The following is a 25,642-nucleotide window of genomic DNA, read 5'->3' on the forward strand; positions in this document are numbered from 1 at the left end:
GGCAAACTGTACACCCACGTCTGAGAATCGCCTGATAACAAAGTCTTAGTAAATGTGACCCTTTGGGCCATAGTTCCAGAAGATCGGGGTCTCAACTCAAAGTAAGATAACACTCTACTTCTGAAATTTTGGAAGTAAGATCTGTGACCAGAAAATTTCTCAGGTACAGGCAAATGTATGTCAGAGCTAGGAGGGGATCGCACCTCATCCACTGCTGTCTGGAGGGTTTGTAAAGAACCAGACAAGGCTTCAATCATAGTCTTGTGACTACCCAGCACTTGGTTGATGTTTTCCACCGAAGTGGCAAGTGCGCCCAGACGGTCAGTGTGTGTGTCCATTTGCATTTTTGGGTCTGCCGTTCTGTAACGATCGGTGTAACACAGAGAGTGTCTGATTACTGGTGAACTGCAGTATCACCGGGAATACAGAATATACCCGATTATTGGTGATCTGCAGTATCACCGATAATCAGATATATCTACTAATCTCTGGACACCAGAGAGAACAAGTGAGTGTTAAGATGTAACAGTATACTTTGAGTACTTCTCCAGAAGTATGTTCCTTCCGATGGCCTAGACTCTCCCGGGGGAGGAGCTAGGCTGAGTGTAGGAAGGACAGAGTGTGAGTGACACCAGAGAGAGAGGGTGTCACTAACAGATCTGGAAACTGCCTCTAACAGTAAGGCCAGTTCTCGAGGTCGGTAAGCTAGGTCGTTAACACACAGACAGATAAGGTACAGATTCAGGAGGCAGATACGGAATCCAATAAACAGACAGAGTTTGGCAACGGAGTATCAGAATAGCAAGGTACAGAATCAGGAGGCAAATACAGAGTCCAGGAACGAGCAGAGTTTGGCAACAGGATATCGGAAATAGCAAGGTACAGAATCAGAGCTCAGAGGAATAGTCAGGCAGGCAGAAGGTCATAACAAATAATACAGTTCAATATTCCTAATGCTAAGGTGTGAGTTCCTTGATCATCAACACCTTTGCAAACTATGCTAGAACACAGATACAGACAAGGTCTGAGTGCTACCACGTAGTGATAGCAACGGCAGACACCAGAGAAATGACCAGCACCCAGCATACACACTCCAGCGCTCACCAGCGCCACCCCCAAGCGCCGGACCAATGGAAGGCGGTGAAAATGTCAGCTGACCCACTTGGTCAGCTGACTCTTCTCCGGCTGTCATATAAGCCCTGCCTCTCAACGCGCGCACGCGTCCTTCTGAACCTGTGTGGACTAGCAGTCCCAGCCACACCTGATATGTCTTGCAATGTATCCGCTGATTCAGGCGCGGGGGCCGCCGCCCCGCTCTCCAAGCAGGCGGCGGTCTCCCCGCGTCCAACCACAATGTCAGCAGCATTGCCATGCGTGCAATCCGCTGCATCCAACGCGGACTCCACCGCTCTGCCCATGCGGCTTGCGGCGGTTTCTTCGCGTTGTGCCGCCATGTTAGACGCGGAAACAGCCGCCTCACTCTGAGCCCTTGTGGCGGCTTTTCCGCGTTTCCTCACAGCCATCTTACTGAACCTATCCACTACCACCCAAATGACCGTCTGGCCGTCAGACTTGGGGAGTTCTCCTACAAAGTCCATTGACAAATGAGTCCAGGGTTCATTTGGCACTGGTAAGGGTTGTAGTGTACCCACTGGTGCCTGGTGAGAGGTCTTGCTTCTAGCACAAACTGAGCACTCTCTTACAAACTCCTTACAATCAGTTGCTAGCGTAGGCCACCAAGCGCATCTGGCCAGAAAATCCTGAGTTCTGGCAGCCCCAGGATGCCCCGCATTTTTCTGAGAATGGAATAATTGTAAGAGTTGCAGGCGGAAAGGCAGTGGTACAAACATAACTCCCTCAGGCTTCCCCTCTGGAACATCCTGTTGATAAGGGCCCAGGGTAGCCGTCCAGTCCTTCCAGGTCTCAGTAGCTGCCAAGACTATTTTCTGTGGTAGGATGGTTTCAGGGGTTGAAGGTTGTACTGTCTCGAGCTCGAAACACCTAGATAGGGCGTCAGCTTTGACATTCTTACTACCTGGTGTATACGTAATGACAAATCTGAATCTTGAAAAGAATAAGGACCAACGGGCCTGTCGAGGGCTAAGTCTTTTGGCCCCTTCTATGTACTCCAAGTTCTTATGATCCGTATAGACTGTGATAGTATGCTCTGCCCCTTCTAGCCAATGTCGCCATTCTTCAAAGTCTAATTTAATGGCCAAAAGCTCTTGGATGCCAATATCGTAGTTCTTCTCTGCGGGTGAGAACCTGCGGGAAAAGTAGGCACATGGGTGAAGTTTGCCCTGCAAACCAGAGCGTTGAGACAGTACATCCCCAACCCCGACCTCTGAGGCGTCAACCTCTACAATAAAGGGGAAGGTGTCATCCACATGTCTCAAAATGGGAGCAGAACAGAACAGTTTTTTCAGTGTAGAAAAGGCAGAATGGGCCTCTGCTGACCAGTGGTAAGTGTCAGCCCCTTTCTTGGTAAGACTGGTGAGGGGTGATACTACCGAGGAGAACCCTTTGATGAATCTCCTGTAGTAATTGGCAAAGCCCAAAAATCTTTGGAGTGTGTAACGATTGGTGTCAGCACGCAGAGAGAATCTGATTATTGGTGATCTGCAGTATCACCAAGAATGCAGATTATATACCCGATTATTGATGATCTGCAGAATCACTGATAATCAGATATATTGCTAACCTCTGGACACCTATAGGTATGCGAGTGTTTAGTGTAACAGTAATACTTTGAGTGATGCACCTGCTGAGCAGGCGCTATACAGTAAAAGGACACTGCTCTGGGAGCACAGGAACCTTCCAGCAGCCTGAGGCTCTCCAAGGGGAGGAGTCAGGCTGGAGACAGGAATGGCCAGAGAGTGAGTGACACCTAAGGGTGGATGTCACCATATGATCTGGAGACTATCTCTTAAGGAGAGAGATAGCTCTCGAGGTCGGCCAGGCCGGGTCGGCAACACACTGACAGATAAAGCACAAAGACAGAAGGCTGATTCGGTATCCAAGCCAAGCAGGGTCTGGCAACGGAATATCAGATATACGAGGTACCGAATCAGAAGACAGAGGAGTAGTCAGAAAAGCTATGTCATAACAGATATCAAACAATGCCTAGTCTGGGTGTGAGGTCCTTGGTCTCTACACCCCGGAACTAGTCTGAAGCATAACAGAAAGATTTGCACAAGTTCCCTAGACTTAGGTGCGAGGTCCGTGGTCTCAGCACCCTGGAACGAGTCTGGAGTATAACACAGATGACAATACAGTTCCCTAATCTTGGGTGCGAGGTCCGTGGTCTCAGCACCCTGGAACTAGTCTGGAGTATAACACAGATGACAATACAGTTCCCTAATCTGGGTGTGAGGTCCTTGGTCTCTACATTCAATCAAAGTCGGTATGCACACCTTCAAAGTAATATGCAACAAATGGGTGCTCAGTTGGTAAACCAGACCTATCCAGAGGTATTACACTAAGTTAAATACATAAAAATAACTGGCACACCAAACAATAGTGATGCTTAAATCTGGTTATATTGTAAAAAGAATATACATCAACAGTATACAAACAGTGCAAAGACAATATGCAGTGGGCTCTGCATGACAAAAAGTGGCCCAAATAATGGAATCATACATGCATGACAATAGGCAAACACAGCAGGAGATGTAATAGACAATCAATAAAGCATATAGGGATAAACAGCTGCTAGAGATGTAGCACAATGCTTCTGCTCAAGGCAGTTCAAATGAATAGGCTACTAGCAGCAGTCAGAGGATTGAAATGATTGTCCAGATAAGCGAAAATAGTTACCCTGACAGCGTTGTTTCGTTTAGTCTTTATCAAAGGGTAAGAGGTGGTCCCCAAGTAGTGCTGCACCATTCACGTGTATAGCCGCCGTTTAAATAGCGGTCTGCGCTCATCTAGATCCACGCCAGACACCGTGGGCCGGCACATTGACGTCGATGATGTCACGCGGCGCTCTGCCGCGACGTCAGTACGTCATTTCCGCTTCCCATACATTGGGAATAGACACTGCCAACCACCTGGGGCCAGCAATTGCCAGCCACAGTATGGGAGGCAAGCGCCCCTTCTCCCAATGGTGGGACCGGGTATTACAACAACTAAATACATGCTGGGGGAACTTTTGCATACAGAAGCCTGGAGCTGAACAGTTGTATGATAGAGCGGTGTCCGGCTTGTCAAATCATATCGGTGGCTGGTCGTGGAGGCGCAGTGATCCTACAATTTGAACAAGAGAGAAAGTATTAAAAACATGTAATAAGCACCACAAAAGATGGAGACAACCTTTTGATCAAAATAAATGGTCTGGGACATACGGAAAATGGCAGGGATTGCAGAAAGCGATCTAATGCTTTCCAAACAGAGTATGGATGGCAGTCCCCAGTAATCAGGTACACCTACCTAGCACAGGCAGTGAACTTAGAGTATAATAATTTCCACAAAAAGTCACTGGAAATTTTTTTTAATTCACATGGGTCATATCAAGACTAAGCGGTGATGTGAAAAATTATAATGATAAAAAAACAAAAAATATGAATAATGATCTGGGCAGGTTAAACTTCATTATCGTGTAAAGGGGACCAGGCTAACATCCTCGTTCATACCAAAAGGTACTTTACATTGCAATTTGTATATCCAATATAGTTCACGTTGCAGTAGTTTGAGTTCTAGGTCTCCGCCTCTGTAAGATGGACCCACAATCTCTAGCACCCTAAAACGCAACTGGGATACACTGTGACCTGCCGCGAGAAAGTGTTTCGCAACCGGTGAATCCAAATCAATACATCTAATATTGCTCCGATGCTCGCTAATGCGAGTTCGGATGTCCCGTGTGGTTTGGCCCACATAGACCTTGCCACAAGGGCAATTCAGACAATATACAATATTTTTTGAGGAGCAGTTAGCAAATTCATTCAAAAAAATGGCTTTGCCCGTTTGTGGATGGGGGAATGATGGACCCCGTCGTACAAATCCACACTGGACACAGTGTCCACAGGGGAACATGCCTTTTGGTCGATTTAAATTAGAAAGCCAATTACCTTGGTTGGAATTTGGATTTGTTATACTCCTGGCGTGAACCAGAGAGTCTCGGATGCTCCTAGGGCGCCTGAAGGCGCAAATCGGTTTCTCCCGAAACACATCGGCTGTGGTAGGGTCAGTGCTCAGTATATGCCAGTGTTGGCGGATGGTCTTTTGTGCCTGTAAGGATAGGGGAGAATACGTTAGAACCACAGGTATACGATTTTGTGATCTGGTTGGTCGATGTATAAGAAGATCACTCTGTTTCTTAGCAGCAGCACGTGATAGGGCCCTATTAAGGAGACTGGTTTTATACCCCCGTTCTCTAAAATGGTTAAACATCACCCCTGCTTCTTTTAAAAAGGCCTCGTCGGTAGAGGAAATGCGTCTGAGGCGCAAAAATTGGCTATATGGGAGTCCCTGTTTTAGACGTTCTGGATGGTAACTTTTAGCCAACAGATACGTGTTTTTATCCGTCGGCTTTCTGTAGGGGGCAGTTCTTATGGTCCCATCGACCATTTGGACCCTGACGTCCAAAAAGTGTACTTCATTAGCGCTATAATCTAAGCTAAAGGAAATGGTGGGGAAACAGTGATCTAGATCCTCTTTGAAAGAAAGTAGTTGGGATTCGGAGGCGGACCAGATGAAAAAGATATCATCTATATACCTCAGCCAGCACAGAGTCTGACTGAGGTATAGCTGGTGCGTGTAAACAAAGGTTTCCTCGAAAAATTCCATAAAGAGGTTTGCATACTCCGGAGCGACATTGCTCCCCATTGCCGTGCCCTGTAGCTGTTGAAAATATGTGCCCTCAAAACAAAAATAGTTCCGTTTCAAAACCATACTCAATAGGGCCATGAGGAAGTCTGCCAATAATGGTTGTACAGATAATTTGTCAAAATTCTGTCGAATCACCTCCAGACCCACATCGTGTGGGATGGAGGTGTACAGACTAGTGACATCCATGGTGCAGAGGAATATTGGAGATGGAAAGAACCCAAAACCAGATAGTTTGGAAAGGAAGTCCGTGGTATCTAATAGAAAAGAACGCATAGCCGTCACCCGTGGTCGTAGTACTTGGTCCAGAAGAATGGCTAAAGGTTGAAAAACCGAACAGGTGCCCGCCACAATAGGTCTACCAGGGGGATTAATAATAATGGCAGTATTTGTATAGCGCCTTTCTCCTGTCGGACTCAAAGCGCTTGCGAGGCAGCCACTAGAGCGCACTCAGTAGGCAGTAGCAGTGTTAGGGAGTCTTGCCCAATGAACTCCTTACTGAATTACTGGCTTACTGAACAGGCAGAGCCGAGATTCGAACCCAGGTCTCCCATGTCAGAGGCAGAGCCCTTAACCAGTACACCATCCAGCCACTGATTAACCAGTGACTTGTGTATTTTTGGAAGAATATAGAAGAGTGGAATAAGAGGAAATGGAGTACAGAGGAAATCAGAAAGTTTGTCAGAAATGATGCCAACCTCAGAGGCACGTGAGACAAGGGCATCGATATCCTTTTTGATTGCGGTTGTTGGGTCACCTGGAAGTTTGAGATATACATTGGTGTCATTAAGTTGTCTCATCACCTCACGCCTGTAGTCAGTGGCATTCATAATAACAGTGGCCCCGCCCTTGTCGGCCGGCTTGAACACCAACTGAGAATTGTTGCTCAAAGACTTGAGCGCCTCGCGCTCTTGTCGTGGTAAATTGCTGTGTGATTGGTGTCCCTGCCGGCCGATCGAGGCTAGGTCACGTTGGACCACGGCAATGGGGAGCAATGTCGCTCCGGAGTATGCAAACCTCTTTATGGAATTTTTCGAGGAAACCTTTGTTTACACGCACCAGCTATACCTCAGTCAGACTCTGTGCTGGCTGAGGTATATAGATGATATATTTTTCATCTGGTCCGGCTCCGAATCCCAACTACTTTCTTTCAAAGAGGATCTAGATCACTGTTTCCCCACCATTTCCTTTAGCTTAGATTATAGCGCTAATGAAGTACACTTTTTGGACGTCAGGGTCCAAATGGTCGATGGGACCATAAGAACTGCCCCCTACAGAAAGCCGACGGATAAAAACACGTATCTGTTGGCTAAAAGTTACCATCCAGAACGTCTAAAACAGGGACTCCCATATAGCCAATTTTTGCACCTCAGACGCATTTCCTCTACCGACGAGGCCTTTTTTAAAGAAGCAGGGGTGATGTTTAACCATTTTAGAGAACGGGGGTATAAAACCAGTCTCCTTAATAGGGCCCTATCACGTGCTGCTGCTAAGAAACAGAGTGATCTTCTTATACATCGACCAACCAGATCACAAAATCGTATACCTGTGGTTCTAACGTATTCTCCCCTATCCTTACAGGCACAAAAGACCATCCGCCAACACTGGCATATACTGAGCACTGACCCTACCACAGCCGATGTGTTTCGGGAGAAACCGATTTGCGCCTTCAAGCGCCCTAGGAGCATCCGAGACTCTCTGGTTCACGCCAGGAGTATAACAAATCCAAATTCCAACCAAGGTAATTGGCTTTCTAATTTAAATCGACCAAAAGGCATGTTCCCCTGTGGACACTGTGTCCAGTGTGGATTTGTACGACGGGGTCCATCATTCCCCCATCCACAAACGGGCAAAGCCATTTTTTTGAATGAATTTGCTAACTGCTCCTCAAAAAATATTGTATATTGTCTGAATTGCCCTTGTGGCAAGGTCTATGTGGGCCAAACCACACGGGACATCCGAACTCGCATTAGCGAGCATCGGAGCAATATTAGATGTATTGATTTGGATTCACCAGTTGCGAAACACTTTCTCACGGCAGGTCACAGTGTATCCCAGTTGCGTTTTAGGGTGCTAGAGATTGTGGGTCCATCTTACAGAGGCGGAGACCTAGAACTCAAACTACTGCAACGTGAACTATATTGGATATACAAATTGCAATGTAAAGTACCTTTTGGTATGAACGAGGATGTTAGCCTGGTCCCCTTTACACGATAATGAAGTTTAACCTGCCCAGATCATTATTCATATTTTTTGTTTTTTTATCATTATAATTTTTCACATCACCGCTTAGTCTTGATATGACCCATGTGAATTAAAAAAAATTTCCAGTGACTTTTTGTGGAAATTATTATGCTCTAAGTTCACTGCCTGTGCTAGGTAGGTGTACCTGATTACTGGGGACTGCCATCCATACTCTGTTTGGAAAGCATTAGATCGCTTTCTGCAATCCCTGCCATTTTCCGTATGTCCCAGACCATTTATTTTGATCAAAAGGTTGTCTCCATCTTTTGTGGTGCTTATTACATGTTTTTAATACTTTCTCTCTTGTTCAAATTGTAGGATCACTGCGCCTCCACGACCAGCCACCGATATGATTTGACAAGCCGGACACCGCTCTATCATACAACTGTTTAGCTCCAGGCTTCTGTATGCAAAAGTTCCCCCAGCATGTATTTAGTTGTTGTAATACCCGGTCCCACCATTGGGAGAAGGGGCGCTTGCCTCCCATACTGTGGCTGGCAATTGCTGGCCCCAGGTGGTTGGCAGTGTCTATTTCCAATGAATGGGAAGCGGAAGTGACGTACTGACGTCGCGGCAGAGCGCCGCGTGACATCATCGACGTCAATGTGCCGGCCCACGGTGTCTGGCGTGGATCTAGATGAGCGCAGACCGCTATTTAAACGGCGGCTATACACGTGAATGGTGCAGCACTACTTGGGGACCACCTCTTACCCTTTGATAAAGACTAAACGAAACAACGCTGTCAGGGTAACTATTTTCGCTTATCTGGACAATCATTTCAATCCTCTGACTGCTGCTAGTAGCCTATTCATTTGAACTGCCTTGAGCAGAAGCATTGTGCTACATCTCTAGCAGCTGTTTATCCCTATATGCTTTATTGATTGTCTATTACATCTCCTGCTGTGTTTGCCTATTGTCATGCATGTATGATTCCATTATTTGGGCCACTTTTTGTCATGCAGAGCCCACTGCATATTGTCTTTGCACTGTTTGTATACTGTTGATGTACATTCTTTTTACAATATAACCAGATTTAAGCATCACTATTGTTTGGTGTGCCAGTTATGTTTATGTCCTTGGTCTCTACACCCTGGAACTAGCTTAAGCATAAACAGAATACAATTCAAATAATCTGGCTAAGTGTGAATTCCCAGGTCCACCTGATTCAAACACACTGAAGGATCTGACTAGGTCTGAGTGCTTCCACGTAGTGATCGCAACGGCAGAAGACTTGCAAGTGCCCAGCAGGAACTATATATGGAGTAGTGCTCTCCAGCACCACCCCTAATTGCTCAACCAATAGTATCCTGCTCTGGAGTCAGCTGATCGGCGTGGTCAGCTGACTCTTCCTGCTTAGTATAAGAATTCTGCCTCTCAGCGCACGCGTGTATTCCTAAGCCTGTGTGCACTAACAGACTCAGCCCCACCAGACACACGCTGCTGCGTGCAACCCGCCGCACTGGACGCGGAACCAGCCGCCTTACTGATGTTGCATGCGGCGGCTTTTCCGCGTTCTGCCTTGCTACCAAACACACGCTTCCGCGTGCAAACCGCCGCACTGGACGCGGAATCAGCCGCCTGCTCGGTAGCACATGTGGAGGCTTTTCCGCGATCTCTCACAGTGTGCCTTCAAACCCACAGGTTGTGGCCACTCCAAAGCAGCAGAGACCTTTTCTGGATCCAAGGAGAGACCAGATGTAGAAATAATATATAACCCAAAAAAGGAACGGACGTGTTAGCATACAAGGAATGTATTGTATATGCAACAACTACTGTATGACTAGTATACTGCATGGCCACTAGATGGCAGTGTTACTTGTATGTGTGTTCCAGTTCTTGCTGTGTCATAGTGATAAAATAAAAGGTTCTGTGCTCGTTGGTTCCTGAGCAGAGTTCAGTGTAACACACAGACTAGTCTGCCTGTCCTTTGTGTAGCCTAAGAAGTTATATCCATCAGGTTATGGGCCCAGGTCATGCTACAGAAATCCAGCACATGCTACAGAAGCCCAGGATATAACAAGATACAGCAAGCTACAGCAATTGAGTGCAGGAGACAGCACCAGAAAGACAAACAGCAGAAATGGCTGCCAGCATCCCCTCAGCAAAGTTCTCCATCGCAAATCTATCAAATCAGAACTACCAGTCCTGGAAATTCAAGATGAAAATGCTGCTTATAAGAGAAGGTACGTGGAAATGTATAGATGAACCCAGACCTGACCAGCCCACGGAGGAGTGGATAGACAGAGATCAGAAAGCTCAGAGCACAATCTCTCTATGCATAGATGATGATCAAATCATACATATATGTAACTGTAAGACTGCTAAAGAAATGTGGGACGGACTACAGAAAGTGCATGAAAGAGTCAATCTCAGCAATAAACTGTATTTAATCAGAAAGCTTTATCAGACCAAGCTACAGAAAGACCAGGAAATGCAGGACTATATAAGACAGACCTTAGAAATGGTGGAGAGACTGAGAGGAATTGGTGAAGATATAAAGGACTTCCATGTGGCAGCATTATTGTTAAGTGGACTTCCTGAAAGTTATGAGACACTTGTCACAGCACTAGATGCACGTCCAGATGATGAACTAACACTGGAATATGTAAAAGGCAAGCTTGTGGATGAATACAAGCGTAAAGCAGAAAGTATGAGTCATGCAAGTGTATGTTCAGAGACTGCTTTAAAGGTAAAGTACAAAAGTAATGTGCAGCTAGAAAAACGGGAATGCTTTGTGTGCAAAAAGCCAGGACACCTAAAGGCAGATTGTAGAATCTGGAAAGCTAGAATGCAAAAACAGAGTGGATTGCAACAAGCTAAGAATGTCACAGAAACAAAGGAGTTTGCATTTGGATCCAAAAATGGTGTCACCTCAGTGCAAGCATGGTGTGTGGACTCAGGTGCTACTAGTCACATGACAAATGACAAACATTTCTTCACTCAGCTTGATGAAAGCAAAACAGAAAGGATAACTACAGCTAATGGACAATTTACAAATGCAGTGGGAATAGGAGATGGCTTTCTATACTGTCCTATCTCTCCACATGTCACTAGAAAGATCCATATGAGAAATGTTCTGTATGTGCCAGACCTTGACAGCAATCTTTTGTCAGTAAAGAAGCTCACTGACCAAGGCAATGTAGTCACATTTCAGGGTGACAGTTGTGTCATCACAAAAGGGGATTGCTTGCTTGCAAAGGCTAAAATCACAGATGAACTATATAGGCTGAACTGCAGTGAAATGGTTAAAACAGCCAAAGAGGATAAGCATTCAGACTGCATCCACACGTGGCACAGACGCCTCAGGCACAGAAGTCCTGATACAATAAAGAAAATAGGTGAGAATAACTATGCAAGTGGTATTAAGATCAATCCATGTGATCAAATGGTGATCTGCACCAGCTGTATTAAAGGAAAAATGACAAGGAAACCTTTTCCCAAGCAGACCAGCAGCAAAGCTCAGAAAACTCTGGACTTGATTCATTCAGATCTTTGTGGTCCAATGAAAACGTTAACTCCAGGAAAGAAAAAGTACTTCCTGACTTTCATTGATGATTACTCCAGATACACTACAGTATTTCTACTTCACAATAAGGAAGAAGTGCCAGGGAAATTAGAAGAGTATCTCGCTCAAGTAAGTAATACATTTGGCAGGATGCCCAAAGTACTACGAACAGATAATGGCTCAGAATATACAAGTGGTAAAACGCAAGCCATTCTGAGGAAACATGGAATCTTGTTCCAGACAACTGTTCCATATAACCCAGAGCAAAATGGAGTTGCAGAGAGAATGAACCGCACGCTGTGCGAGAGTGGGAGGAGCATGCTCTTTGATGCTGATATGCCAACCACATACTGGGGAGAAGCTATCATGACGGCATGTTACCTTCAAAATCGTTTGCCAGGAAAAGCAACAACAAAAACTCCATATGAACTGTGGAACAAAAAGAAACCAGATTTAAGACATATCAAAATTTTTGGAAGCAAAGCCTATGTACACATTCCAAAAGAAAAACGTACAAAATGGGATGCGTGTGCAGAAGAAGGAATACTTGTGGGGTACAGTGAATCACAAAAAGGATACAGAATTTTACATCAAGACACAAATAAGATAACAGTCAGCAGAAGTGTGATTATTGATGAAAGCTCTGTATGTGTAAAGTTTGAACAGCCGACTCCAACTATCCAAACTGAGGAAGAATCAACATCTGTCACTCAAGAAAATAAAGAAAATGACACAGAAATAGAAATTATTACAGAAAAATCAGAAACTGAACCAGAGACGCCTTCGATCAGAAGATCAACCAGAACCAATAAAGGTGTTCCAGCTGAACGACTATCTTACATAGCCCGAAGAGCCGTTCAAACTGAACCTGGTTCATGGAAAGAGATGCAGGAACTGTCAATGCATGAGAAGCAAATGTGGAATAAAGCTGCTGATGAAGAGATGGCATCACTCAAAGATCTACAGACATGGACTCTTTCAGAGCTACCTCAAGGTAAACATGCCATAGGATGTAAATGGGTTTTTAAAATCAAATGTAATTCTGAAGGAAAAATCTGTCGGTACAAGGCAAGGTTGGTTGCTAAAGGATACTCACAGAAGTTCGGTGAGGACTATGATGCTACTTTTGCGCCAGTCGCTAGACAAAGTACTTTCAGAACACTCATGGCAGTGGCTGCCATGCGAAAAATGATTGTGAAACATCACGATATAAAGACAGCTTTTCTTAATGGTGATATTGAAGAAGAAATTTACATGTGTCAGCCAGAAGGATATGTGAAAAAGGGACAAGAGCACCTTGTCTGCAAGTTGCAAAAATCTCTTTATGGCTTCAAACAATCAGCACGAGCGTGGAACTCAAAAATTAATCAAGTTCTATTAAGTGAAGGATTTACAAGAAGCAAGGCTGATCCGTGCCTATATGCCAAACAAATAGACACTGAATGGATGTATCTATTAGTTTATGTTGATGACCTGATCATTGCTCACAAAAACAACAATGAAATTGGAAAATTAACAGGAGTACTCAACAAGCATTTTGAAACAAAAGACCTAGGAGAAGTGACATATTATCTTGGAATTGACATCCAGCGTGAGAAAGATGGAAGCTTCCTGTTAAACCAGAGTGCAAAAATTGAGTCTATTCTTCAGCAATTCAACATGACAGAGGCCAAAGGAACAAGCACACCTATGGATACAGCCTATCCAAAGTTAGAAGGAGAAGATGATCTTCTCACATCTAATGAACAGTACAGACAAGCAGTGGGGGCACTTCTCTACATTGCAACCACTACACGTCCAGACATTGCAGCTGCCATGTCTCTTCTTTGCAGACGAGTTGATAAACCACGTGAAAGAGACTGGAATGCAATTAAAAGAGTTATGAGATATCTGAAACAGACAAAAGGCTTAAGTTTGAAACTGTCAGCGAGTGGTGACTTAAACCTCATGGGATATGTGGACTCTGATTGGGCACGTGACCATAACACACGCAAGTCCACCAGTGGTTACTTATTAAAATTGGGAAACAGTCCTATATCTTGGTCCAGTAAGAAACAAACGTCAGTGGCACTGTCTTCTACAGAAGCTGAATACATATCGGCAGCGTATGCCAGTCAAGAAGTTGTGTGGTTACAGCAATTACTCAAGGATCTTGGAGAGGCAACATCAGAACCTACTGTCTTATTTGAGGACAATCAGGCTTGCATTAAGCTTGCAACAAGTGAGAAGATAAGTGCAAGAACCAAGCACATCGACGTCAGACATCATTACATTCATGACCTAGTTGATCAAAAATTGATTGTACTTATGTACTGTGAATCAGAAAAAATGATTGCTGATGCTTTGACAAAGCCACTTCCTAAAAATAGATTTGAGGATCTTAGATCAGAAATGGGACTGACATAGTTAGTAGTTGTTGAGTGGGGGTGTTAGCATACAAGGAATGTATTGTATATGCAACAACTACTGTATGGCCACTAGATGGCAGTGTTACTTGTATGTGTGTTCCAGTTCTTGCTGTGTCATAGTGATAAAATAAAAGGTTCTGTGCTCGTTGGTTCCTGAGCAAAGTTCAGTGTAACACACAGACTAGTCTGCCTGTCCTTTGTGTAGCCTAAGAAGTTATATCCATCAGGACGTGACCTCGAAGAGGCACTTTTCTAACTTGGCATAGAGTGAGTTCTGTCTTAATTTTTTTAACACGAATTTGACTTGATTACGATGTTCCGTCAGGTTAGGAGAAAAAAATCAGTATGTCGTCTAGATACACTAACACGAATTTCCCCAGAAACTCCCCAGAATTTCCTGAAAACCTCATTGATCAACTCCTGGAAGACGGCAGGGGCGTTACACAACCCGAAGGGCATAACCAGATACTCGTAGTGCCCGTCGGGCGTGTTGAACGCCGTCTTCCATTCGTCACCATCTGAAATCCGTACCAAGTTGTATGCACCTCGTAAATCCAATTTGGAAAAAATACTGGCATTGGTCACCTGAGCGAACAAATCGTCAATCAACGGCAAAGGGTAACGATTTTCACTGTAATCTTATTTAAACCTCGGTAGTCAATGCAGGGTCGGAGGCCTTCATCTTTTTTCTGCACAAAAAAAAATCCTGCCCGAGCTGGTGAGCGGGAAGGGCGGATGAAGCCTTTGGCCAAATTTTCTTTGATGTACGGTACTCCTGCATTGCCACTTTCTCAGGTTCTGACAGATTATAAAGGTGACCTCTAGGAGGCATACAGCCAGATCTTAAATCAATGGGACAAGCGAAGCTACGGTGAGGTGGGAGTTTATCTGCAGATTTGGGACAGAACACATCGGCGAATTCCGCATACTGTACCGGCACACCTTTAACCTGAATCTTGGTAGCACAAACGGTTACTTTCTCCAAACAATGATGATGACAATGGGCCGACCAGCTCTTTAGCTGACCTGAAGCCCAGTCTATCTGAGGAGAGTGAAGTTGCAACCAAGGCATACCTAGGATAATGGTGGAGGTTGCCATATGCAGGACAAGGAATTGTAAACTCTCTTTATGTAGCACCCCTACATTACACACCAACAAGGGGGTTTGAGAAAGAGGTTGTTTACTCTGCAATGGAGAATCATCCACCACAGTAACCAGAATCTGTCGGTCTAACGGGAGTAAGGGAATTCCCAATTTTTTTTACAAAATCATAATCTATGAAGTTGGCCACAGAACCAGAGTCTATAAAGGCTTCTGTGGGAACAGTCTGACCTTCCCACGTGATAGAGCAGGGAAGGAGCAGACGATTATTGTTTAGAGGTAAAGACTGCTCGCCTAGGGTATTACCTCTGACTACACCTAGGCGGCAGCGTTTCCAGACTTTTTAGGACAATTCTGAACCATGTGACCCTCCTCTGCACAGTATAAACAAAGTCTTTCTGATTTCCTGCGATTCTTTTCCACCTGCGTCAATCTCGAGTGTCCGATTTGCATCGGCTCAGGCGGAGGTGACGAGGTTGGAGAGGAGGCGTAGGAGACATATCTTACAGCATTTCTACCCCGGGTCTGTTTTTGATAGCGTAAGCGGCGATCTACCCGTACAGCCAAAGAGATTGCCTCGTCAATGGACTTGGGCTCAGGATGTCCTAACATCAAATCAGAAACTGCATCAGATAAGCCTGACAAAAAAACAGTCTAACAGTGCATATGTTCCCCATCTAGCTGATACAGCCCACTTCCTGAATTCTGCTGCGTAAACCTCTACCGGATCTCGACCCTGGCGCAGGGTCTTTAGCTTCCGTTCAGCGGTGGAAGCAATATCCGGATCATCATATATAATGGCCATGGCCTTAAAAAATTCCTGAACTGACGATAAAGCCTCATGCCCTGTATGAAGACTATATGCCCATGTTTGTGAATCCCCTAACAAAAGGGTCTTTATAAACGTAACTCTCTGCGTTTCATTTCCCGACAGGGTAGGCCTCAACTCAAAATATGATAGCACTCGATTTCTAAAATTCTGGTAGTCAGATCTATGTCCAGAAAACTTTTCAGGTACAGACATGCGAAGGTCTGTAACTGGAGGGGATCGCACTGCATTCACAGCCGTTTGGAGGACCTGTATTGACCCAGACAAATCTGAGTCTGTTGGCCATCAAGCACCCTGATGAGATGATCCACCGAAGTGGCTAATCCGTCAACTCGGCTGTGTAGTGCGTCCATATTGTTTTGGGTCTGCTGTTCTGTAACTATTGGTGTCAGCAACACAGATTTTCTCTGATTATTGGTGATCTGCAGTATCACCAATAATGTAGATGCTATACCTGATTATATGGTGATCTGCAGAATCAGCAATAATGCTAGTATAACTAGACACAGGACACCCAATGTGATATTGTGTTTGGTGCAACAGTAATCAGAGAAGTTATCTCCCGAGGAGCGGGAGATACAGACACTACTGCAGCCGAGAATTCCCTGAGGAGCAGGGAACCTTGGATAGTACTGCAGCCAGTGGACACCTGAGAAGCAGGGACCACTGGCTGGGCTGCAGGAGAGAGAACTGAGTGAAAGAGAGATATAATTGAACTGCAGCCGAGGATTCCCTGAGGAGCAGGAAATCAGATAGTACTGCAGCCAGTGGACACCTGAGGAGCAGGGACCCCTGACTGGGCTGCAAGAGTGATAACTGGTGAAATGAGAGATATGATCGAGCTGACGCCAGAGACTCCCTGAGGAGCAGGGAATCAGACTGTGCTGCAGCCAAGGATTCCCTGAAGGACTGGGAATCAGACTGTACTGCAGCCAGTGGACTCCTAAGGGGTAGAGACCACTGACTGAGCTGTAAGATGTTCTTCTGAGGAGCAGTTGACCCTTGCAGCTAATGAACACCTGAAGAGCTAGTGTCACAGATAGTACAGTGAGGCTGATCACCCTAAGATTGGGTGACAGCCAGAAAGGTCAGACAAACCAGGTCGGCAACACACGGACAGATAAAGTACAGAGGCAGAAGACTGATTCAGTATCTGGGTACAGGCAATGTCGGCAACAGGTAATCAGATAGGCAAAGGTACCGAATCAGTAAGCAGGAGAGTGGTCAAGAAAGCCAGAGATCATAACAGGTAACAGTATATATAACAATCCTAGTCTTAGGTGTGAGGCCCTTGGTCTCAACACCTGGGAACTAGTCTAATAGATAAACAGGAACAATGTAGCAATCTCCTAGTCTTAGGTGTGAGGTCCTTGGTCTCAACACCTGGGAACTAGTCTAATAGATAAACAGTAGCAATGTAGCAATCTCCTAGTCTTAGGTGTGAGGTCCTTGGTCTCAATACCTGGGAACCAGTCTAACAATACAATAGTACTAGAAAGGCTATCACCGGAATCTGACTAAGTGTGAATTCCCAGCTCCGGCTGGTTCTAACACACTGTAAGATCTGACTGGGGTCTGAGTGCTCACACGTAAGCTTTCGCAACAGCAGACAACTTGCAACTGACAAGCAAGTCCTATATATACCCAGAGCGCTCCACAGCGCCGCCCTAGTCACTCAGCCAATCCAGAGCATAGCTGAGGTCAGCTGATCGGCATGATCAGCTGACTCCCCTTCTGCTAGCATAAAGGTCCTGTCGCCTGGCGTGCGCGCGTAGCTCTCAATCTGTGTGCACCAGAAGGACCAGGCGAACCAGCAGCATGTTGCTGCATGGCAGAAGCCACTGGCTGGAACGTGGAGATAGCCGCCATGCCACTTGCCCACGCGGCGGCATCTCCGCTATTCATTACAATATGTGTGTGCTTATTTTTATTTGTGGCTTCCTTCTCACCTCTTCCCCTAATATACCTTATATCCCTTGTATCATTATTTTTATACCCGCGTAGCATGCATTCAGTCATGCTGACACTCATCAAACTACAAGGTTGCCGCAGACACCTTCCTCCTACTCCTTCTCCCTATCTCCTGCCCATTACTATATAATCCTAATACAATAGTTATTGCCGCATTTATTACTGCACAAGCGCGCTGCGGACTCAACACTCATCTAGACAGACTTTCCCCAACCAAAGCCCTCACTGTAGCCATCGCCGCTTCTCCATCATCCGTATTAATAAGACCATCTTCCATTTTTTTACCGTTCCCTGCCCTCAACACGGCCCTAAACAATAATGGCCGCCATCATTAAAAGTAGGAACTGCGCATGCCCTAGTTCACTAGCTAACATGCGCCCTACGTTCCCTGCATGGCCCTAATCAATTATGGCCACAGCTCCACGCAAATGAACACGGCACGTGCGCAACAACGTCACGCACAGCGCGACGGTGTCCCCACTGCCTCCACCACTCCCCCTGACAAATCGGCCCACCTGATTGGCTCTCCTACTCCGGTTTCCATACTTAAAGCTCCAATGCCCTACAATACAATACTGAGGCGCTTAGTACGGACCCGGACATCAAATGGTAAGTGATCCGTATAATATTACTCACCCAAAGATTCTTTGTGTCCCTCTTCTCCACCTACCGCTGTCTGATGCCCACACTCTGCACCCTCTACTATACTGGGCTTGTTTTAATCTACCATCCACCTCCAGTTTAATTTCGTAACATATGCTCATCCCCCATCTCCCTCCCCTACTTTCTATTACTACCGCCTTTATTAGTCGTAGTTCTATACTTGCTATACCTATTGTGCCTGGTTTCTTGCCTTACTTATTAGCCGTATTTATTGCTATACTTAGTGTGCTTGTTATTATTACCATCACTCCCTCAATACAGTAACTTCATTCCCACTACATATTGATATTGCCACATAATTATATACCCCCTTGCTATTTCAGAAAATGTCCCTATCCCTTTACTCCTCTTCCCTCCTCCCTATTACCAACACATCCCTACTACATTAACAGCTATATCAATAATGCCTTATATTAGCTATAGTGATAGTGCCCACTATACCGATATCGCCTGATACTATGACCATCACCTCCTTAATACAATAACAGTTATATTACCTGATATATACTATTCCTATACCCCATCTATCAACTACTTTGCATCAGTTTTGATACCACCTGCAGGGGCGTAGCAATAGGGGTTGCAGAGGTTGCAACCGCATTGGGGCCCTTGGGCCAGAGGGCCCTCCCTCAACCACAGTATTAGCTCTCTATTGGTCCTATGCTGATTATAATCACTTTTATAGATACTTTGAATAGTGGTAATCATTAACAAACTGTTCCCCATCCCCTTCTTGCACCTCTGACACTGTAGTTGCCATTGGCAGGTTTTGGTGCGCCATATCAATTGCAATGTATAGAGTGCTTTGGGGGCCCCATTGTAAAACTTGCATCGGGTCACACAAGTTCTTAACTATGCCACTGACCACCTGTGGTTATTTCTGCTGACATCACATGCAATAGTGTGTTTCAATCTATTGATTGTATGGACTCAACGTGCAATAGTGCACATTAATTCATTTGTTTACTCATCCACCTACTACTATGGCTCTCAACCACTACTGATATGTACATACTGTATATACTGTATAATGTAATGATGATTAACTATAATGTTATTACTGTTATACATACACACAGTATGAACGGTGCCTAAAACAAAGCTATCTCTGTCCTACAGCTATATACTCCTTTCTGAATTGCCTGAAGAAGTTGGGTTACGCCCGCGAAACACATTGTGATATTGTGGAGTGTATAAATAAATTTGGTTTTGTTATACTATAAAACACACTTGTTTTAACGTCCTTTGGAGTGGCTAGGTTTTTACCACTACCACGTCTATGTTTTAAAACTTTTATCACATTATTTTACTCCATTGGCGCCTCTGTTCACCTGCATCAAATAATTGAGGAGATAACCCAGAGCAAATAATTTTTCAATGAGCAAAATTTCTTCAAACAAGGGGAGAAGGCGGGCACACTACTGGCCAAAATTAGTAAAAGCTATACATCCCCACCCGTTATTCACCCATATCCGTGATGTTAATGGCACTTAAATATCCGGCTAAATATGAACACAATCAATAAAACATTTCATGCATACTACTCCTGTCTTTATGACAGCTACACTGAAGCCACGCAAGCAGACTCTGATATCTACCTGTCTAAAATAAACCTACCAAGGCTTACCCCTGATCAAGTAGCTGAGCTAGATGCAATTAGATGCAGTATGCACAGCTATTTCCAGTTTCCCTAATAAGAAAGCACCAAGTTTGGATAGCCTACCCATCGAGGTATATTGTGCATTTGAGAAATGCTCAATGATGGAAGCCTTGGTTGTTGTACACCCCAAACCTGACAAGGACCTGCTCTATGAATCCTACTATTAGCTAAACTGCTAGTCAACATGTTAAATACAGTTATCACTCAGACAGGCTTTATGCTGGGGGAAAATACCGCCATGAACATACATCGTCTTATGACCAATCTACAGGCCCCACACACCAATAAAGGAAGCAGGGTAGTGGCTAAAGGTGACCCGAACGGTTCGCCCGGCTGGATATCAGCTACCCACGGCGCGTAGCGGACACATAGCGCATTTGATCCACCTCGTATACCTCGTCATTGGGCTAAACTTTGATCCTCTACATCACAGTCAGCAGACACATTGCAGCCAATTAGGCTGCACTCACCCACAGACCCCCGCCCCCCTATAAAAACACAGCAGCATCGGCCATGTTCTCACTCTGCTGATCTTGCTATAGTGAGAGGAAGGGAGAGAAATTTGGAGATAGGAAAAGTATTAGTTAGGCTGTTGTAAGCTTGCTTCTTGCTCAATGCTGTTGCTGAAAGCACCCCACAAAAAGTTATTTTGAGAGCTAATATTCATCTGATCTTTTTTTTGTGTGTGTGTGTGACCACAGGCATAGTCACAGTCGCAGCTGGGCCTAGTTGCTGACTGTACTGTGCCAGGCCCAGCACACTCTGTATTACCATTGCATATCTTTTCACTGCATTTTTGATTTAACTTACTAAAGCTAAAGCATAGCGTCTTTGTGGGTGACACTGCATAGATAGATCCCACAGACAGTTGCAGGCCAGCTTGGATTTGTAGTCCCACACTGGCAGCACACTGTATTATTACCATAGCATTGCATATCTTTTCACTGCATTTGTGATTTAACTTACTAAAGCATTTCTGTCTTTGTGGGTGACACTGCATAGATAGAGCCCACAGACACTTGCCAGGCCAACATGGATTTGTAGTCCGACACTGGAAGCACACTGTATTATTACCATACCATTGTATATCTTTTCACTGCATTTGTGATTTAACTTGCTAAAGCAAAGCTGTCTTTGTGGGTGAAACTGCATACAGTCCAGAGAGAGACAGGGACACTTAGCTAGGCTGTTCTTTATTGCTGAAACCACCACAAAACTAAAAACCTTTTGAGGGCTCATATTCTTTATTCTATTTTTTTGTGTGTGTTTGTTTGTGTGTGAGAGACAGACACTGCACACAGGCCAGGCCACAGTCATTGCTGGGCCTTGCAGTTCTACTAACGTCGTCTCTCTATTACAAGCCAACATACTGTCTATCATCATAAGCTGTGCTTAGTTTCCAACTGTATCGGTTATTGATGTCTGTGTGGGGTGGGTTACACACTACATACAGGCCACAGTCAGTTGCTGGCCCTTGTAGTTCTACTATACTCTTCTAACTATTGCAAGCAAGCCAGCACACTGTCTATCATAAGCAGTGCTTAGCTTGCAACTGTATTTGTGATTTAAAGTACTATATAGGATATCTCTCAGCCCAGTGATATACAAACTCTCACACACACACACACACACACACACACACACACACACACACACACACACACACACACACACACACACACACACACACACACACACACACACACACACACACACACACACACACACACACACACACACACACACACACACACACACACACAGCTGCTGTGTACTTGACATTGATTGTGTGCCTCTTTGTGATTACACACACTGTCTACCACCATTAAATATTGTTAGTAGTACTGCATACCCCCAATATGGTAAAAACATGCAGAGGCAGGCCACCTCGCAGGTATTTTTGAGGTTGTGCTGGCGTGATTTTGTGCGACCCTCGACCAAAGTACTGTGTTTAGAAGGCATGTACCCGCCTCAACCCCCAAAATTCTGAGGACGTGGTTGACTGGCTTAACCATTTCTGTCACCCGGACGTGAAGCTCACATCCGGGCGGCTGTTGCTGCTGCGGTGCCGCGCTTCGGCGCGATCCTGTACGCGATCGCGGGCGCACCCAGTGCCCCTGGGATCAGTGAACAGGAACATGGTTCCCGATCACCGATCCGTGTCCCCAGCAGAAAAACCGAAGCGCTCTTACAAGAGGCTTCAGTCTTTCTGCACGTAAAAATTTTCCGCGTCATCCTTGCGCTTCCGCTTAGCGAGAAGCACAAGGAAAAAAAAAAAACTGAACATCTTGTGGCCAAATAGTAAAACTACATCTACATATTTTTTACATTATAATTTACACATATAATAACATTAAAAATTTACTTTTTATTTCCCACACCAAAATATTACCCAAAATAACATTTTTAATTGAAAAAAAAATTACAATTAAAAAATAGTTACCTAAGGGTCTGAACTTTTTAAATATGCATTTGAAGGGGAGTATACTACGAACATTTTTTTAATTATAAGCTTGTAAATAGTGATGGACACAAACCGGAAAAAATGCACCTTTATTTCCAAATAAAATATTGGCGCCATACATTGTGATAGGGACAAAATTTAAATAGTGTCATAACTGAGACAAACGGACAAATAAAATACATAGGTTTAATTATGGTAGCGTGGATTATTTTAAAGCTATAATGGCCGAAAACTGAGAAATAATGAATTTTTTCATTTTTTTTTCTTATTAATCCTGTTAAAATGCATTTATAAAAAAATAATTCTGAGCAAAATGTACCACCCAAAGAAAGTCTAATTAGTGTCGGAAAAAACAAGATATAGGTCAATAAATTGTGATAAGTAGTGATAAAGTTATTAGCGAATGAATGGGAGGTGAAAATTGCTCTGATGCATAAGGTGAAAAATCCCAGCGGGCTGAAATGGTTAAACAGTGCACCACATCTTCTACAGCTTCCGCTCTGAACCTCTGTGATGCACTGTCCTCCTCCTGCTCAGTAGAGATGGCCCGAACGGTTCGCTGGCGAATGGTTCAATCCCTGGCGAATTTCGGTGGTTTGCGTACGCGGAGAACCCAGAAGTTCTATTCGCCCCCATAGTGCATTATTAGGGTCAACTTTGACCCTCTACATCACAGTCAGCAGGCACATTGTAGCCAATCAGGCTACACTCCCTCCTGGAGCCCCCCTCCCCCCTTATAAAAGGCAGGCAGCGTCAGGCATTGGACTCACTCATGTGCCTGCAGTAATTAGTGAAGGGAGAGCTGCTGTGCAGAGATCTATAGGGAAAGCTTAGTTAGGCTCTTGTAGGCTTCTTAGCTTGCTCCTTGCTGATTCTTATTGCTAAAAAAACACCCCTCAACAGCTCTTTTGAGAACTAATCTTGTTCTTGTGATTTTGTGTGTGTGTGTGTGTGTCCCACAGACACTTGTGTTGCATAGACAGCTTTGGTAATTCCTACTGTGTGTGCCACTGCCAGGCCCAGCACATTTAGTGACTACCTGTGTGTGTGACAGGTGCACATTGTAATACCCATCACTGCATATACCTATGTGTTGTTCACTTCAGTGCACCCACCTACCTACGTAAGTACATGCAGTGTCACTGTGCCTGTCCAGTACCTGTCTGCGTGTGACAGGTGCACATTATAATACCCTTTTTACTTTGTAGTGCACCCAGGCTATGCATATGCATAATTTAGGATTAGATAGTGTTAGGGCCTCTCCCATGGGGGATGACTTCTTCACAGTGGGAGGGACGAGTACTTAATAAGTTGCATGCAAGCTACTATTGAAACCAACATCCTCCAATAGTAGGCAGGTGCATTTTATTTGAATGCTGAGTGTGTATTTTATCTCACTAGTGGGGCTTGCACTCTCAAGCAGGTAGTCATAAGGATGCAATCTGTTTTTAAGTAGCGCTGTTCCTTTCCTCGCCATGTACAAATGTAAGTAACTTTGGTCAGCTGCTCCCATGTAACAGCATTGCTTATTGATGTTTATGCAGAGCTTCTGTTTGGTTTCAAGGTGCGTTTGTAGTTTCTTGGGGGGGGGGGGGGCTCAGCGCACCTCTGATTGGTGGCCATTCGGAGGCGGCCTGGTGATTCGCTGATCCACCTTTGCGCAATTTTGAATTTTTACTTTTCCAGGAAGCTATGCTTTAGGGAGAGGAGGCGCCTGGAGATGGCAGCCTCGGCAGCTTGCTCTGTCTTTCTATGTTTGTTTTATGTATTTTTGTTTTTCAACATTGCCTTGTGCAACCCAACCCGGATAACATTCACCAGTGAACAACTACTGAGCATTCGGAACTTAGCTAAATATAATCTACCCCTGGATATTTCATCTACTCTTGATCTTCTGGGGATTCTGACACTGCTACAGTGCTGAACCAGGCAGTGAGGCTTTGAAGAAGAGGCAAGCGCTCCGGGATCCAGACTCGCTTTTGACGCAGAGGACTGCGCTCTCCACTACCTGGAATCATACTCTCTAATGTCAGGTCCATATGCAACAAACTAGATGAGTGTAAGGAAACGCGGAAAGGCCGCTGTCTCTCGAGGTGAGGCGGCCGTTTCCGCGTACAGCATGGCGTCACAACGCGGAAAAAACGCCGCATGCCGCATAGGCAGTACGGCGGAATCCGCATTGGTAACGGCGGAATCCGCATAAGAGGCGGCACCCGCACTAGATACATTGCATGACAGTACTGGTGTGGCTGGGACTGATAGTCCACCAAGATTCAGAGTTTAAATAGCAGTTAGAAGGGAGTCGGCTGACCAGCTGGGTCAGCTGACAAATTCCACTGCTCTCATTGGACCAGCAATTAGGGAGGTCCTGGAAAGGTCCTAGAGTATATATACTGCTGGTTGTTCACTTGCTCTTTGTCTGGCGTGCGATCACATATGTGGGAGCACCCAGATCCGTAGTCAGATCCGCAAGTGTGCCGGGACCAGCTGGAGCTGTAATCCTACACTTAGCTAGATTCTGTTGATAGCTAAAGTACTAGTTTGATTGTGATTATCTGTTATGACTTTTGCCTGCCTTGACTATCCTCCTGAACTCTGATCTTGTACTTCGATATTTCTGATACTCTGTTGCCGAACCCCGGCTCGTTACTTGACTCCGCTTCTGCCCCCTGATTTTGTACCCCGATATATCTGATACCCCGTTGCTGAACCCTGCCTGTACTTTGACTCCGTCTTTGCCTCCTGATCTTGTACTTTATCTGTCCGTGTGTGTACGACCTGGCTTGTCCGACCTCGAGAACCGACCTTACCGTTAGAGGCGGTTCCTCGCTCTGTTAGCGACCCTTCCTCCTGAGGGTCACTTTCAGACTATCCCTCCTACTGTCAGTCTGGCTCCTCCCGTCTTGGAGAGCTCAGGTCTGCGGAAGGAATCTGTGCAGTACTCCTTGCTGCACTGAGGCCTAGTCCTCAAAG

The 25,642-nt window shown here is 45.1% G+C and overlaps 1 protein-coding gene across 13 annotated transcripts in view; it reads right to left on the bottom strand.

Annotated features, from left to right (window-relative positions):
• The window catches only part of PLXNA2 (plexin A2), a 3,799,727-nt gene that overhangs the window by 717,571 nt on the left and 3,056,514 nt on the right, over positions 1-25,642 (bottom strand). The window lies entirely within an intron of this gene.

This window comes from Hyperolius riggenbachi, chromosome 2 (assembly GCF_040937935.1).
Source record: "Hyperolius riggenbachi isolate aHypRig1 chromosome 2, aHypRig1.pri, whole genome shotgun sequence".
NCBI lineage: Eukaryota > Metazoa > Chordata > Amphibia > Anura > Hyperoliidae > Hyperolius > Hyperolius riggenbachi.